At 37.7% G+C, this 6,901-nt stretch overlaps 1 pseudogene; it reads right to left on the reverse strand.

Moving 5' to 3' along the window:
* Nucleotides 1-642: 642 nt before the first annotated feature.
* Nucleotides 643-2,603, reverse strand: LOC141511050 (E3 ubiquitin-protein ligase TRIM23 pseudogene; annotated as a pseudogene).
* Nucleotides 2,604-6,901: the final 4,298 nt, after the last annotated feature.

Genomic DNA, 6,901 nt, shown 5'->3' on the forward strand with positions numbered 1-6,901 from the left:
AGGGGGAGATGTAGGTGATAAAGGAGAGGGTAGATCATAGGAGAGGATAGCCAGATATAACACATTTTCTTTATTTACTTCTTGCAAGGTGCTGGGATTGGGTGGTCTGTCTGGGACCATGGGGCTGGGTGGTTGCTAGGTCTCTGGAGTGGGATGTAGACTTGGGGCCTCTTGACCCCAAGGCCAGTGCTCTGTCCACTGGGCCACTTGGCTGCCCCAAGGCACATTTTTTTATAGACTAATGCAGATAAAATTTTATTAAGTTTCACTGTATTATATTATAAAGTATTATACTTTTAGCTTAGGCTTTTAATAAAGAAATAAGTATAAAATATTTTTATAATTTTAGAGTTTAATTTTTAGAGTTAAAGGTTTTTTGTTTCACCAAACATAAAAAAGTCAGGTTGAAGAATCTTATTTCAATGGGAAGTACAGTTTTGCTTTTGGTCTCATTAAGTAAAACTCCTTTTTTCAGGCGTGAAACTTTATGAAAATCAACTTTTCTAGTTGTATGACTAAGTTCAATGTAAAAACAGGACAGTAATCTAATAAGTAATTTAGCCTTCCTCTTTTGTGTTTGAACATACTACAAATTCACCTAAAAAGATGTGAATTCAAGGTACCCTTATAACCAACTTAATCTACTAGGGAAACATTTTAATTTACTCTTAAAAGTATAAAAAAGCACTACTTTCCCAATGAAAGATACAAACATTTTGTTCTGTAAACACAATCCTGGATTAACTGCCATCTTCGAGATACAGAATTTCTTACAATCTGTCATGAGGAATAACAGTTAACCAAAAATTCTAAACAATGGCTGTATGTGGATTTAAGCCACATCCAGTACACCTGCAGCTACAAGTTGCCTTGAAAGCCAGTCCAGTCCTTCATATAGTCCCATCCCACTTCGTGCGTCACAGCTCTGAATATACCAGCTTCAACCACAGCAGAGTTTATGTAGACTAAGTTCTGTTATTTCTTCTACTGAAAGTGCTCCTGCAACATCCTGTTTGTTTGCAAATATCAGCAGCAAGGCATCTCTCAGTTCTTTTTCGGTTAACAACTTTGCAAGTTCACTGTGTGCTTCACTTATTCTGTCCCTGTGACTACTATCAATGACAAATACAACAGCTTGTGTATTGAGATAATAATGCTTCCATAATGGTCTTAACTTGTGTTTACCTCCTACGTCCCAAATAGTAAATTTTAGGTTCTTATATTCTACAATTTCCACATTAAAACCAATTGTTGGAATGGGCTGCATGAATTCATCTTGTTTTAACTTAAATAAAATGGTAGTTTTTCCAGCACCATCTAATCCCAGAGTGACAACCCGAATCTCCATTTTAGGTCCAATGTGCACTCTATTATCCTTTGTAAAAGTGACAGGAATACTAGCATCCAGTTGAATATGATCTGCAAGTTCTGTAAATTGCTGCTGTTGTTTCTGTAATGTTTCAAGTAATCTGGCAATCTCCTGTTTTGCCAAGACCACTCTACAGTCATCCTGTTGCAAAGTCTTTTCACAGTGGAGACAGGCTGTTAAAACCTGTGACAACAATATAGTCATGTCATTTTGCTGCTGTCTCAGCCAAATCAGTTTCTCTCGAACATGAGCATCAACAACACTCAGGGCCATTTCTTCCTGATGGCACAGAGTTTCATGTAAATCAGAAAAATAGGCTCGGACACAGGATCGAGCATTCTCTGCAGTACCAGGTACATGTTCTGTGTGGGCCAATCAATTCCATCTTCCACAATTTGTTCTCCCCCTTCTATGTGCTGAACAATTCCAACTAATTTTCTGGAGTAATCTGAGATTTCTTCAGTAAAAGTTCGTATGCAGTGAGCCATGTCTAAAATAGATGCTCGGATCTGGTTGGCTTCTGGTTCCAATACTGAATGTTTATGACCCTGGTGTTTTCCATATTCTTTGCAGACACAGCACATAAGAGGGCTGGCCTGACAAGCTTCTTCTAAGCAAACAAACTCTATAGCACGGACCTGGTGCTGGGAGCACAAGGTCTTCTCATGAGGCTTATCTTCTAGAGGAACACGCCTGTGCTTTGCTAGGGTCTTTGTAGAATGGGTAAGCTGGGAACACTCTGAACACAAGTGAGTAGCACAAACAGTGCAATACACTGATGCAACATGGGCTTCATCTTCATCACAGCATCACAGCGTATGATGCTCTCTCCAGATAATCCAGCTGATTCTTCTGTAGTTCCATATTGACCAATAGGGCCATTCTGAAGTCGTTCCAAAAGTTCCAACAATGCAAAATTCTTTTTCAATCCCCAGACACCTGAATCTCCTAGCTCAGTTACTTGTCGATCAAATGGGCAGTGAATTGCTCTTCCATGGAGGGGAAGGCGTGTAAGACAGTCATGACAGACAGTGTGGCCACACAAAAGCAGGCGTGGAACTTTGTCTCCTTGCAAAGAAAACACCTCTTCACAAACTCCACATTCTAGAACCTTCACGGCCCCGGGGCCCCGGACGCTGTGCTTGCCGCCCTCGATGCCGGCTCCGGGCTTGTTTACAACCAGGGCTGCCATGGCAGCAGCGCAGCAGCCGCAGCCCATGGAGGGGCGGGAAAAAGCCCCAAGGCACATTTTTGAAAAGGGACAGAGTAAAAGGAGAGAGAAAATATAATAGATGGTAGTAGGGAGGAATAGATGGAGGGAATTATAATCAGCAACAGCAACTGTGGAAAAATATGGAAGTAACTACTATGATGGACTTATGATAAAGAAAGTGATTCACCTGAGACAGAGCCTATGGTATCAGAACACAAACTGAAACACAAATTTTTTCTCTTTCTTTTACTTTATTTTTCATGAGGTTTTATTGTGGGGGAGGGGTGTTATGTTTACTTTTAAACAAGAATATTTTAGTAATGTATAAATAAATTAAAGAAAAATTTAAAAATATGAAAAAATAAAAAATAAAAGTAATTCAAAAAAAAAAAGAAAGGATTGGGGGATCCCATGGCCTAAGAGACTAAAAAGGGAAATTAGTTTTAGATTGGGAGATCTCGCACTTTTTAGGGTAAAGGACCCTTTTGTCATTTTGATGAAGCCTGTGGACCTCTCCTTAGAAAAATGTTTTTAAATACATAAAATAAAATACATAGGACTACAGAGGAAAAGAAACATTAGTGAAAATAAAGATGCAGTTTTTTCACATCCAAGTAAAAAAGTCTGTCTACAATCCCCTAAAGGTCACTTAAGAACTCGTTCCTGCCTTAGAAGAAGAAGACACTCTCAGGAATGAGGTTCTATTTATTCTACTCATATCTAAGGACAGAAGCCAGGGGAAAAAACTCTGTAAATTTAATTCATAAAAGCACCATTAAGGCTGGAGCAGTGACATAAGGGTTTTTATCACTGCTTGCTTCCCAAAAAGAAGAAGGGAGCAACCAGGACCATCCATGAATGTTTCCATTGATCACAATGGCAATACAAGAGGAAACTGTATACCAAACACCACAGATACCTCTGACTCCTTCTACAGATTCAGACTCTTCCTTTCCTTACATAGCCAGGTTCTGTCATGTCCAAGTAGAAGCCATTTTCCATGATCCTGGTATGCAAGAGTTAGTTACCAGATCATGAATACTAGCAAACTTTGTACTCTTGGTAGATAGAAAATACTGGTATCTTTCCAGGAAAATGCCAGTATTTAAAAATTGTTTTCTGAGTCTGGTAATTATTGGTGGTGGCAGAATGAACTCTCCCCCATGATGCTCTGGTACTGATTGACTTTTCACTTATTTCCAGGTTAATAATCCCCTAATCTATCGCTAGTTATCACAGCAGAAATGAGTAGAAAACAGCTCATGGGGAAAATATCTAGGGGTAATAATGGATTGTGCATTGTGATATGGGAACCAGAAAAGGCTAAAGCTAAAGTTTCATATGTCAAAGTAGATTGATCACAATGTGGGAGGTGATAAACATAATGCACTCTGTCCTACACCCATATTGTACTATTGCCCCAGATGAAGATTTAGCAAGGTAAAAGGCTTACTTTTTATTGCCTCTGAGAATTGGGATGTCATTTTTCCTACACTTCAATTTCTTCATCAGTAAAATTAAGGGATTAGACTAGAGCAGGGTCTTTTAAGCCAAGGTCTGTGAACAGATTTACAAACCTGGAACTTTAAATATTTTGTTAGTTGCCTTTCAATAAAATTGGCTTCCTTTGTAATTTGATGCATTTAAAAACATTATTCTGAGTCATGGTCTATGTTTCACTGGATTGTCAAAGGAGTTTGTGTCATAAAAAAGGGTTAGAATTCCTAGACTAGATGATCTCTAAAGTCACTTCCTGCTCTAACTAGAATCATTAGTTCTGTTTTAAATTTGGTGTTGGCAGGAAGAGAGCAAGGTTCACTGTCTTTTCTTAGAAACATGCCTCAGACTCCATGATACTGCCACTAGGCCTTTACCCCAAAAAGATTGCTTTTCCCACAAGTGGAGGGTTGAAGATGGGAAAAAGAACAATAAATATTTAATAATTGAAAAACTTGTCATTTGAAAAAGAAAATATACCCCAGGAAATAACAGACCTCTATCTAGTCCTCTCTACTATTGTTATTAAGTCACTCCCTTGACAGTGTTCAAAAGAGAATCCTGGGGCAGCTAGGTGGCACAGTGGACAGGCCCTGGAGTCAGGAGGACCTGAGTTCAAATCTAATCTCAGACACTTAATAATTACCTAGCTGTGTGACCTTGGGCAAGTCACTTAAACCCATTGCCTTAAATATATAAAAAAAATTAAGATTTTTTTTTTAAAAAGAGAATCCTTTACTACCATATGCTTAATAGTGGTAAAGGATTTCTTACCTGATAGAATGCGGGAAGCCACATCCATAAGATACAGAGTTCCTTCTTCAGGAAAAGGTTTAACTACAACTACTGATTATTCTTTTTCTCTTTCTCTCAGACTTCTTGTTCTTCTGGTACAAGTCAAGATTCCCTTCTATCTTTTCCAATCCTAGTGCTTCTTTTTTCTGACATTGAAGCTCTTCTTTCATTTTTAAAAAAGAAACACTTTATGCTCCCTTATAACCTGAGGAGTGTAGAGGAGCACATCAAATTTCTTTACTTTCTTCTCCAGGAGGAATACCAGTCTGAACATAGATAATCATCCATGCTTAGACTGATCTGAAATATCTGGTCATGACAGAAATCAAAACCTTCCACACTTAATGTAAGTCACTACAAAATCTGATCTGCTCTTTACTTACTATGAGATCCTCAACCTGTTTTTCTTATTGTTACTTGTCTTGGAAGAAAAATGCTTGGAAATATCTTCAATTCAGAGTTGACCTTCCCTGCTCTCTACCACTTTATTAATACCTCCCCAGTTACACCCAATTTCCTGTCTTTATTCTTACCAAGAATCTTCTTTTCCTATTCATGTTGTTTTAAGTAATTGCCTTGTTATGTCCTCCTCTGCTGACTCATACTTTTCATTCAGCTCTGGTCTCCTTTTGCTCAGACTTTTCTTCCTAAAATCTTATCCCTGAGTTCTTTTTCTTCTCAAGTCTTCCAAATTCTCCTTCACTAGATTCAAACTCTGGTCTTCTCTAAATTTCTAAACTCCCTAAGTCACCTTCACTATTCCTTTTTTTCCTCTTTCATCATGTCCTTGTTCTTCTGCAGCAACTTGCAATTAGAAGATCAAAATCACAGATTTAGAACCATAAGGGATCTTCAAAGTCATCCAAGTTTAATCTCTTCATTTAATATACTTGCAGTATAAATAATTTGCTCAAGGTCACAAAGGTACTAAATATGAGAGGAGTTAGATTGAACACAAGTGCTCTGACTTTAGGAGTCAGCTAGAATACTCAGTAGTTAGAACACTGAGTCTAGAATCAGAAATACCTGAGATTAAGTCTGGTCTCAGACTGACCACAGACTAGTTGTGTGACCCTAAGCATGTCATTCAACCTTTGTTTACCTTAAACCACTGGAGAAGGAAATAGCAAACCCCATCCTGTATCATTGCCAAGAACACCCCTGTGACATCAGGAAGAGTTAGACACCACTGAACAATAATCTCTGACTTCAGAGCCAACCAGAAACAAATGTGGAGGAAAAAAATTCTCCCAGCCTTGCCTGTCAATAACTTCTTACACTAGTAACAATCAGTCAATAAATCATTTATTAAATGTACCAGACACTGTGCTAACAAAAAGAAACTTAATGGTATTAAAACATTAGTCAATGTCTATAGTAAATGCAAAAATTGGCATAATGGTGGATTTGTTCCACATTTTAGCCAAAATTAATCATTCTCATACCACATGTCTAATTTTACAACAGTGCAGGTTTGTTTGAACTTGAGATATGTTTTCATCATTCAAGACATCTCAGTGTAGTACATTTAATAAAACCTCTTTGAAATAAAATTTTTCTTATTTTTTCTTGTTCTTTTAAATAGCCCAAGTCTTCAAAATTTGTTTCAACATATGATTTCTCTCTCATCACATTCAAATTAGTTCAATGTATACCAATGTAAAGACTAACAGACTGCCCTCTATGGGGGGGGAGGGAAGCAAGATGGAGGAAAAATTGTAAAATTCAAAATAATTACATTTTTTAGAAATTGTTTCAACAGTAAACTACTTAGAGAAACAAAACTTTTTTTGATAATCAGATTCTTTTAAAAAAAAAAAGGAACGTAAAAGGAAGGTTGCTTGGTGTTGTTTATATAAAATATTTCTGGGCTCCTTGCTGTCCCTATCATTATCAGTTGACATTACCCCTCTGAAGAGATCATTCAACAAAACTGATATCCTGAATCCAGAGCTGTCTGTGGTCCTGCCTCCACTACTGTCCTTTGCTGGAGGCATGTTCCACAGTAATCAATTGGAGAAGTTATT

Source organism: Macrotis lagotis, chromosome 2 (assembly GCF_037893015.1).
Source record: "Macrotis lagotis isolate mMagLag1 chromosome 2, bilby.v1.9.chrom.fasta, whole genome shotgun sequence".
Classification (NCBI taxonomy): Eukaryota; Metazoa; Chordata; class Mammalia; order Peramelemorphia; family Peramelidae; genus Macrotis; species Macrotis lagotis.